This window comes from Mesoplodon mirus, assembly GCF_964341445.2.
Source record: "Mesoplodon mirus genome assembly, chromosome: 5".
NCBI classification, from domain to species: domain Eukaryota; kingdom Metazoa; phylum Chordata; class Mammalia; order Artiodactyla; family Ziphiidae; genus Mesoplodon; species Mesoplodon mirus.
In genome coordinates, this window is record NC_138980.1 from 132,218,541 (window position 1) to 132,229,187 (window position 10,647).

Below are 10,647 nucleotides of genomic sequence, written 5' to 3' on the forward strand. Positions count from 1 at the left end.
ACCAAAGTTATAAAAGAAATCAAAGAAGATCTAAATAAATGGAAACATATTCCATGTTTATGGGTAGTGAAGCTCCATATTGTTAAAAGTCTCAATTCCTTTCCAAATTGATTTATAGGTCTAATGTAACCCCAATCAAAATCCCAGCAAGTTACTTTGTGGAAATCAATAAATTGATTCTAAATTTATATGGAAGGACAAAAGACCCAGAATAGCTGCCGTAATATTGAAGAAGAACAAAGTGGAAGGACTGACAGCAACCTTAGGACTCACTATAAAGCTATAGTAACCAATACTGTGAAATTGGTGAAAAATCAGACAATAGATCACTGGAACAGAATAGAGAGCTCAGAAGTAGACCCATACAAATATGGTCAGCTGATCTTTGACAAAGAGGAAAGGCAAGCAACCCAATGGAGAAAGCTTAGTCTTTTTCAACAAATGGTGGTAGAACAACTGTACATGCACTTGCAAAAAAAAAGAAAAGCTGGTCACTGATAATACTATTATACCTTTAACAAAAATTAACTAAAAATGGATCATAGACCTAAATGTAAAATGCACAACTATAAAACTTCTAGAAAATAACATAAGAGAAAATCTAGTCTGACCTTGAGTTTGGTGAAGACTTTTTAGATAAAATACCAAAAACACAATCCATGAAAGAAAAAATTGATAAGTTGGATTTTATTAAATTAAAGCATTATGCTCTGTTAAAGACACTGGTAGAATGAAAAAATAAGCCACAGATTGGGAGAAAATGTTTGCAAAACACATATCTGAAAAAGATAACACAGAACTCACCAAAATATACAAAGAACTCTTAAAACTCAACAATGAGACAACAAACATCCCAATTAAAAAGAGGGGAAAATGTCTAAATTGACACCTCACCAAACAAGATAAACAGATGGCAAATAAGCAGGTGAAAAGATCTCCACATTGTGTGTCATCAGAGAAATGCAAATTAAACAACAGTGAGATGCCACTACACACCTATCAAAATGACCAAAACTCAGAACATTAACAACATCAAATGCTGAGAAGAATGTGGAGCAACAGGAACTCTCATTGATTGCTGGTAGGAATGCAAAATGATACAGTCACTTTGGAAAAAAAGTATATTCTAAGCATTCTCTTACTATACAACCCACAAATTGTGCTTCTTGATATTTACCCAAATGAGTTGAAAACTTATGTTCACACAAAATCCTGCACACCAATGTGTATAGCAGCCTTTTTCATAATTGCCAAAAATTGGAAGCAATCCATATGTTCTTCAATAAGTGAATGGACAAATCATGGGACATCCATACAATGGTTTATTCAGACATGAAAAGAAATGAGCTATCAAGCCACAAAAAAAAAACAGAGGAAACATTAATACATATTCCTAAGTGAAAGAAGCCAATCTGAAAAGGCTACATACTATATGATTCCAGCTGTATGATATTCTGGAAAAGACAAAAGTATGGAGACAGTTAAAAAATCAGTGGTTGCCAGAGGTGGTGGTTTTGGAGGATTTGTAGGGAGGAGGGCAGGGAAGGGTGGGATGAATAGGTGGAGTACAGGGGATTTTTAGGGCAGTGAAACTATTCTTTATGATACTGTAATGGTGGATACATAACATTATGCATTTGTCAAAATCCATAGAACTATACAAGAATGAATCTTAATGTAAACTATGGACTTTAGTTAATAATGTATCAGTATTAGTTCATCGGTTGTAACAAGTGTAACACAAATACAAGATGTTAATGATAGTGGAAACTATAGGCAAGGGGAAAAGGGGTATATGGGAACTAAGGAATTTGGGGAAAGATTTTTCTTACTGATTAAAAAAATTCTCAGGAAGAGGTGGCTTCTCTTGTTCTGGTGAATGTTACTGGGTCTGCATGAAACATCTGGAACTTTTTAGCCATTCTGTAATCATTAGGAGAGCTGCCATGGACAAATCTGGCATATTTAGTATGGCAGAGTCTCAAAAAAGAACAAATCATAATATTATTGAACTGGGGAATTAATTGACCCTAGAGCTGCCATACTGGGGAGCATGATTTACAAGATAATAAATTTTCCTTCTGGTTTAATCAATTGAGGCAGGTTTTTCATGTTTCTTGAAACTGAAGACATTCTATCTGGTAGCAACATTCCACCAAACCATTAAATGGAACTTTCACTCTCACTGAAATTAATTTTATGGAACAGTCTGACAAAGACTTTAAAATGTGTATTTTGAGGTTGCTGGAAGAAATAAATTTCTTCCATTTAAAAAGGGCTAGTCATTGTAACACAAAAATAAGAACAAATGAAACAACAGTTGGTTATGAAAAGGAATTAATTATAAATCCCATATCTGATTAAATATAATAATTTAAACACAAATTCTACAAGTAGGATAAACTCTTGACTGGATAAAGACTGAATTAATGAATTGAAAGATAATTTGAAGAATTCATCCAGAAAAATAAAGAGAAAAAAATTATGAAGCGCAGACAAAAGAGATAGAGAACAAATTGAGGCACTTCACTAATATAGAAGTTCCTGATGAAAAGAATAGCAGGAATGATAGGTAAGCAATATTTGAATAGATAATAGCTGAAAATTTTTCTGCAGAGCAACCAAAAGCCTCAGAAAAATATGCACACTGAATACTGTGTAGGATAAACCACACCATCAAACGGTTTAGTGAAGCTGTAAAATATCAAGAAGAAAGAATTTTCAAAGATACTAAAGAGAAAATATAGTTTACCAAGATGGAAATAGCAATTATATTGTTCACTTGCAAAAATAAAGGTTGGTGCTGAGGGAAAAGAAAGACCATCAGCCTAAAATTCCATAACCAGCTAAACTATTATTCAAGAATGAAGACAAAATAAATTTTCTGACAAATAAAAACTAAAAACCTTTCCCACAACATACTCTCCCTGAAAGAACTGTTAACAGACATACTTCAATAAGAAGAAAAGTTAATCTAGGCGGAGGATGGGGCATAAACAGTCATGAACATGTCAATTTATTTAATGTCAGTTATGAAAGGAAGACATTTAGAAAGAAAAAGTGTTTCTGGAAAAGATGTGAAGATATCATACTTCAGAATATCTGGCTATTCAAATTAAAAAATACAACCTATGTTTAAAGGAAAAATCCCTACAGGGTTACCAAGTTTGTATTAGCCTGTTCATAATGGGAAAATAATAGCAATTTTTTTACATCATCATATGCATGTATCTTTAGGCATCAGTATTGCAGAAGTAAGGAATAAAAATTAGGTAGGAAGTTAATTTGGGGGAAATATTCAAGGTTTTTTGAAGATGAGATAGGATTTCCCTCTTAATTTTGGCTTATCTTAGAGTATAAAGTGTTTGTTTTGACTGTGGAGCATGATATGCGTTCTTACTGTTAATGGCAGCAGAGCAAAGGGTTGTTTTTGCTTCAGGACCATTGCATACTATAAAGAAACCAATGACTTGTGCTTTTTTGTAAGAAAAAAATGTATAGCAAGTAGGCAAAAAATTTCTTTAGGAGAATATAAAGAGCTCTAAACATAAAAGAACAAGAATTGAAATAGATTATATTAAAATTCAGAATTTCTGTCTATAAAAAAGGAAAACACCTTGAGAGAGAGTTGGAAGGCAACCCATAAAATGGGAGAAATTATTTACAGTATCTATAACCAACAAAGAACTCTAATCTGAGATATATAAAGACTGCCCCAAAATCAACAAATAGAAGACATTCATCCCAATTAAAAATTACATTGGTAAAAAGACTTAAGAGACGCTTCATAGTAGAGAATAAATATCTTTTTTTTTTTGAGAATGAGTATCTTGAAAATGTTTTTAAAAGCAAGGAGAAAGAGCTTCTTAGTTCTTTCTGGCTGCCTTAAGAAAACACCACAAATTGGGTAACCTATAAACATGACATTTATTTCTCACCGTTCTGGAGGGTGGAAGTCTGAGATCAAGGTGCCCGCATGGTCAGGTGAGGGCCTTCTTCCTGGCTCACAGCCAGTGACTTCTTGCTATATCCTCATATGGTGGAAGAGCTGAGGGATCTCTGTATGGTCTGTTTTATAAGAACACTCATCCCTTTTATGAGGGTTTTACCCTCATGACTTAAGCACCTCCCAAAAGCCCTAGCTCCTAATACGATCACATTGGGCATTAGGATTTCCAGAGGTTGGGAGTGATCAACTGAATTGAATGCTGTTGGGAGATCAAGTAAGCACTACAAAATTGACCACAAGATTTCTCAACATGGATGTCTGAAAAATCATTATTTAGACTTCACTGAGTTCTCTATTATTTGAAACCCATAGTACTTACAATATATGTCCCTAAATTATGTAACTTATTGCAGTTTGTCTGTAACTTTATTGGGAGGAGGAATCTTGCCTTTATTTTTATACTTCTTTGCCCTTCACACAATGCTAAAGAGTAGGCAATGGCTATTGGCATATCAATGTCTTTGCTGTTAGTTCAGTGATATCCTTTCTTTCTTTCTTTCTTTCTTTCTTTCTTTCTTTCTTTCTTTCTTTCTCTCTCTTTCTTTCTCTCCCTCTCTCTCTCACTCACTCTCTCTCTCCCTCCCTCTCTCCCTTCCTTCCTTTCTTTCTTCATTCATTTTTGGCTGCATTGGGTCTTCATTGCTGCGTGTGTGCTTTCTCTAGTTGTGGCAAGCAGGGGCTACTCTTCGTTGTGGTGCACAGGCTTCTCATTGCAGTGACTTCTCTTGTTGAGGAGCACGGGATTTAGGAGTGTGGTCTTCAGTAGTTGTGGCACACAGGCTCAGTAGTTGTGGCTTGCAGGCTCTAGAGCACAGGCTCAGCAGTTGTGGCACATGGGCTTAGTTGCTCCGCGGCATGCGGGATCCCCCCAGACGAGGGCTTAAACCCGTGTCTCCTGCATTGGCAGGTGGATTCCCAACCACTGAGCCACCAGGGAAGCACTAGCAGGTGTTAACATTTTATGATAATAATTCAGGTTGTTTTGTTTTTCAAACAAAATTTTTTAGATTTAGTTGATTCTCACTTTGTGCTCCTCCTTAATTGCATCCTCTTCTCTTTTTCTGCCCAGTAACTATGATCAAGATACCATATGTTCTTCCTCTGCATACTTTGGTAAGTTTGAGATATATATTTGGTGTTAAAAATATTTATAATTAAAACTTTATATAAACTATCGTATATATACAGCCTATCCCAGTTTGAATCATAATGTATCCTATTGCAGCATTTCAAATTAATGTTATATAATTTACCCATGTTGACATGTGTGGATTTTGTTCATCATTTAACTGCCAAATAATACTCCATTGTAGAAATGGATCACAGCTGTTTTTTGTCCCCTACTGATAATCATTTAGGTTGTTTCCATTTATTCACTGCTACACATAGTGTTGCCTTAACTATTAATGGGGATTCTCATGTGCAAGAATCTTGTAAGGTTATATATTTAAAAATGAAATAGCTGGGTCAAAGATGCACATCTTCCTCTGTATTAGATATTGCCAAATTTGTTCTTTGTGGTGTTTGCACTTAATTTACACTTCCATCAACACTATATTAGATATCACCTCACACCAGTTAGAATGGCCATCATCAAAAAGTCTACAAACAATAAATGCTGGAGAGAGTGTCAAGAAAAGGGAACCCTCCTACACCGTTGGTGGGAACGTAGATCGGTGCAGCCACTATGGAGAGCAGTATGGAGGTTCCTTAAAAAACTAAAAACAGAGCTACCATATGATCCTGCAGTCCCACTCCTGGGCATATATATGAAGAAAACTATAATTCAAAAGGATACATGCACCCCCAATGTTCGTTGCAGCACTGTTTTCAATAGCCAAAACATGGAAGCAACCTAAATGTCCATCGACAGATGAATGGATAAAGAAGATGTGGTATATATATACAATGGGATATTACTCAACCATTAAAAAGAATAAAATAATGCTATTTGTAGCAACATGGATGGATGTGGAGATAATCATACTAAGTGAAGTTAAGTCAGACAGAGAAAGACAAATATATGATATCACTTATATGCAGAATCTAAAAAAAAATGATACAAATGAACTTATTTACAAAACAGAAACGTACTCACAGACTTAGAGGATGAACTTACAGTTACCAGGGAGGAAGTGTGGGGAGGTGGGATAGATTGGGAGTTTGGGATTGACATATACACACTGCTATATTTAAAATAGATAACCAACAAGGACCTACTGTAGAGCATAGGGAACTCTGCTCAATATTCTGTAATAACCTAAATGGGAAAAGAACTTGGGAAAAGAATAGATACATGTATATGTATAACTGAATCACTTTGCTGTACACCTGAAACTAACACAACATTGTTAGTCAACTATACACCAGTATAAAATAAAAATTAAAATAAATAAAGAAAGAAAAAAGAAAGGAAAAAACCCAAAAAACAATATACTAGACGTTCCCTTTGCCCAATCCTCCCAAACAGTTGATATTATCAAATTTTAACATTTTTGCCACTCTGATGAAAGAGAAACATTTCCATTTCCATGATTGCTAGCAAGATTGAACATTTCATTCTCATTTATTCATCATTAGGTTTTTTCTCCTGCAACTCTCCTGTTTATGCCATTTTCTTATTTTTTATTTTTTTTGGGCTGTCCCTTATAGATTTGTGAGAGTTCCTTCAATAGTCTTGATATTTATTATGATTCAGTTATATGTGTTACAAATTTTTCTCCCACTTTCTGGCTTATATTTTCACTTTTTAATGTTTTTAAAATTTTCATTTAATAAATTTAAAATTATCAATCTTTTCCTTTATGCTTTGAGCCTTTGCACATTATTTAAGAAACCCTATAATAGTCTTTCAAAAGATTAGAAAATATTTATTTTAACTATGTCAAATTCAAATCCAGTCTCATTGAAAGAATAAAATATTTTGTGTATTGAATCTGGTTTTAATGTCTGGGAGGTAAATTCAAAACTCATCATCTTTAGAGATAGTCACCTGCTCCAATTTAATAATTTCAAACAAGCATAAAATCAGAATTCTTCATCTCATTGTTTTCTGAAAATACAAGAGAACAGTCTAATTTTAAGACATGCCTTGGTTTTTAACTAAAAAAAAAATTAAATTTAATGTGCATGCTAATATATTAAAAATTGTAAGGTAGAAGTTTATTCTTACCTGTAAAATGTCCTCAGTCCCTATTCTTTGACTCTCAGTCTCTTCTGCCTTTCTGTTTTTCAGTCTCTGAAATAAATACACACATGCATGCAGGCATACATATATACAAGTTCCTTCCTCTCCCAGATTTCCATTTATTTCATCTTTGATTTCCTGAAAGGGCCCATTCATTTATATTTAATTTGATTTCTAAAGACAGATAGCAAAGCCCTTTTTTTAGGTAGGGGGTTTGCTATCACTTCCACTTTGCCCATAATCTTCATTTCTTTTAAAAATTTTTTAATTTTTTAATTTATTTTTAATTTATTTTTTAAAGCCAAGGTGTCTCCCACTGAGAGGTGAGTGCTTTAATTGTATACACTCTTTTTCTATTCTTTTCCATTACGGTTTATCACAGGATGTTGAATGTAGTTCCCTGTGCTATACAGTAGGACGGGGTTGTTTATCCATTCTACCCCAAACTCCCAGTCCATCCCTCCCCCACCCCTACTCTCCCTTCATTTCTTTTTTTTTTTTTTGCGGTACGCGGGCCTCTCACTGCTGTGGCCTCTCCCATTGCGAAGCACAGGCTCTGGACGCGCAGGTTCAGCGGCCATGGCTCACAGGCCCAGCCACTCCGCGGCATGTAGGATCTTCCCGGACCGGGGCATGAACCCGTGTCCCCTGCATCGGCAGGCGGACTCTCAACCACTGCGCCACCAGAGAAGCGCCCCCCCCCCCTCATTTCTTAATTAAACAGAGAATGAGAAGGAAAGCTGGAGGAAATTTTTTTCAAAGAATTTCTATTGCAACTTAAATTCATTCAGGGTTTGTTTTAAATTTGTTTCATATAATTCAATTAAGAAATAATGCCTGTGTAGTGCACTAAAACACTTCCATGCTAACGGAAGTACTGTATATAATATTAGGATGGCAAGATATTAATATAGCATTTGTATTGCAAGATAAGAAATGAGGAGGAACCAATAGATTGAGTTAGACGGATACATGGGCAGGTTCTGTTTCTGAAAATTCATTACACAACACTTTTCATCAAATTATATATTTATGTACTTTTCTTTATGAATATTCTACTTCAATAAAAAGTTTTTAAAGACATGCGAGATAGATCAACCTAATGCAATGTATAGATCCTGATTCCAATAAAAATAGTTTTTTTTAAGCCTTTATTTGCAATTGAGGAAATCTAATATTTGACAAAATTAAGGAATTATTATTGTTTTAAGAGTCATAGTGGTATAGTAGTGGTTATTTTTTTAGTCCTTATATTTTAGAAATACAGGTAAATATTTAATGGATGCAACAAAATGTTATCTGACATTGGCTTTAAGGTAATCCAGTGGGGTGGAACAAGTAATGGGGAAAAATTGGTCTGGTTTGACACTTATTGAAACTGGATAATGGATACATTGGGATTCATTGTACTATTTTTCTACTTTTGAATGTGTTTGAATTTTCTGTAATGCAGTGAAAATGTACACTCACACACACATATACACACATACAAAGTTAAATTGAGAATTCATCATTTCTCATGCTGATAATTTTTCACCCTTACTCATAGTTCTTGATTTAGTCATTTGGAGAAAAGGAATCTCTTGGAAATTTTTCATTACTCTGTTTAGACGCAGGATGGCACTCTTTGAATAAGTAATTAGCCAAAGTCCACTTCTCATTGAATAAGCTCCTTTCCTTTACAATGCTGCTACTTCCTAAGGTAGTTTGTCTTAGTTGAGAGTAAAAACTTTTCAGTCAGCTTATACAGATGATTACTACTCACACTTTAATTTTAGTTTTCTCTGTTGGCTGTGTCTATCTACTACCAGTTTTTGAAAATTTAAGGATAAGTTTCAACAACTATTTAAAGGGTGGTGTGATGCTAAACCAGCTCTGTGCCCTCACTTACTTTTAGTATCTACAACTATTGCTATGAGATTAGCCATCTTGTGTATTTTAATGCAAATATCTATATATCTATATCCATATCTCTCCATGTGACTCACCTTTATTTAAAACTGTCAATTCCAACCACAGGTCATATTTCTACATTTTAAATGGAATTGAGCTAGATACTACAGATTAAGGTCAAGGTGAGGACTATTGACTGTGGACAGATGCTTTCCCCTTTCAGTCCTCAAAAAAGAATGGAAATAACTGTATTCTTGGATGTTCTCAGTCTGATTCATGCCTTCTTTTAGCCAACTATTCATGTATTCACCAGAAGAATTACACCTACTACCTCCGGTGTAGGAAGAAAAAAAAAATCAAATGAGCAATAATGTTAACAGAAGCTTGAAACTTAAGAGCTGGTATTCAGAAAGGTCCTCCTCCCTGTCCCCTTCCCTCCGGTCCAATTCCCCTTTCTGGTTCTGGCCATCGGAAATTGACTTGGCGTTAACTGCTGGAATTTCAAGGCGTCAATTCCGAGCCCCTCCCCCCCGCCCCCCCCCCTTGGAAACTCTTAAACCTCTCCCTACCGTACTCTCAACCGAAGAGGCAGATAAATGATGCAGCAGATTACACCGCTGAAAGGCAACATTTGTCCTGAGCTATTTTCACATTTTTTCCTGTTTCCGATTTGTGTGCCAGACTTTGTTTGCTTGCTTAGGACATGGAAAACATATTTGGGCATTTCCCCACAGTTTAATGCTAGTAGCTTTCTCCCAGCAAATGAAAGTGAAAGTGCTACGTAGTAGCCGTGTTTTATCCTTAAAGTATGGACTGGCAGCTGGTGTGTATGGAGTTGGGGGGGAGGGGTTGGATTGGGAAGCTTGAAAAACCAGTTTTGAGGTTTTGTTTGTTTATCTTGAGATAGTAGCAGGGTTCTTGCCCCCCCCCCCACACCCTTGGGGTCTGATTTAGGATTTATTTTCATTTGGGCAGTCATTGAAGTTTCATTCAATATACTGTATTAAAAAAAATACGCTCCACTTGTAGCTTTCCCCGGTTGCACTTTAAAACACCATCCAGTCTCACCCTCATCTGGAAATAATGCAAGTTTCTCTCTCTTCCCCCGCCCCCTTCCTCCCCCACTTCTCCTACTTTTTTTTTTTTTCTTCTAAAGCCCCGCATAACCTGAAGTCAGTAATCAGATGGAAAGTGTGCTGGTCTTAGTTTATTTTAGTCTACTTTCCCTTTTGGTGGCAATTTTACTTGTTGAGGTATATTAGAAAACAAACAAACAAACAAACAAAAGGCATTTTGTGCACATGTAGCTACCGAGTCTTGAAATCTGCCACTGATTGAAGTTTACTATAGTTTCCTCAAAGACACTGTTTACGTGCAACTTTTAACATTATTGTTGCGTGGACTTTTAAAAAAAATACACGGAGAAGGGCACTACAGATCTTAACAGTGACATTAGTTCATCTAAAGCCATTCATCCTCCCTCCCCCTCCCCTCTTCCAAGAAACAACTAATCACAAACCAGGCTAGAATTTCTAAAAGAGGTTAGAGGAGGAGGAGG

General features: G+C 35.5%; 1 protein-coding gene across 1 annotated transcript in view; it reads left to right on the top strand.

Annotated features, from left to right (window-relative positions):
* The first annotated feature begins 5,102 nt into the window (after positions 1–5,102).
* The window catches only part of ADAMTS6 (ADAM metallopeptidase with thrombospondin type 1 motif 6), a 290,570-nt gene continuing 285,025 nt past the window's right edge, over positions 5,103–10,647 (top strand). The window contains exon 1 of the mRNA XM_082623510.1: positions 5,103–5,122. The gene's annotated coding sequence lies outside the window, so the exon portion shown is untranslated. The remainder of the gene's footprint in view (positions 5,123–10,647) is intronic.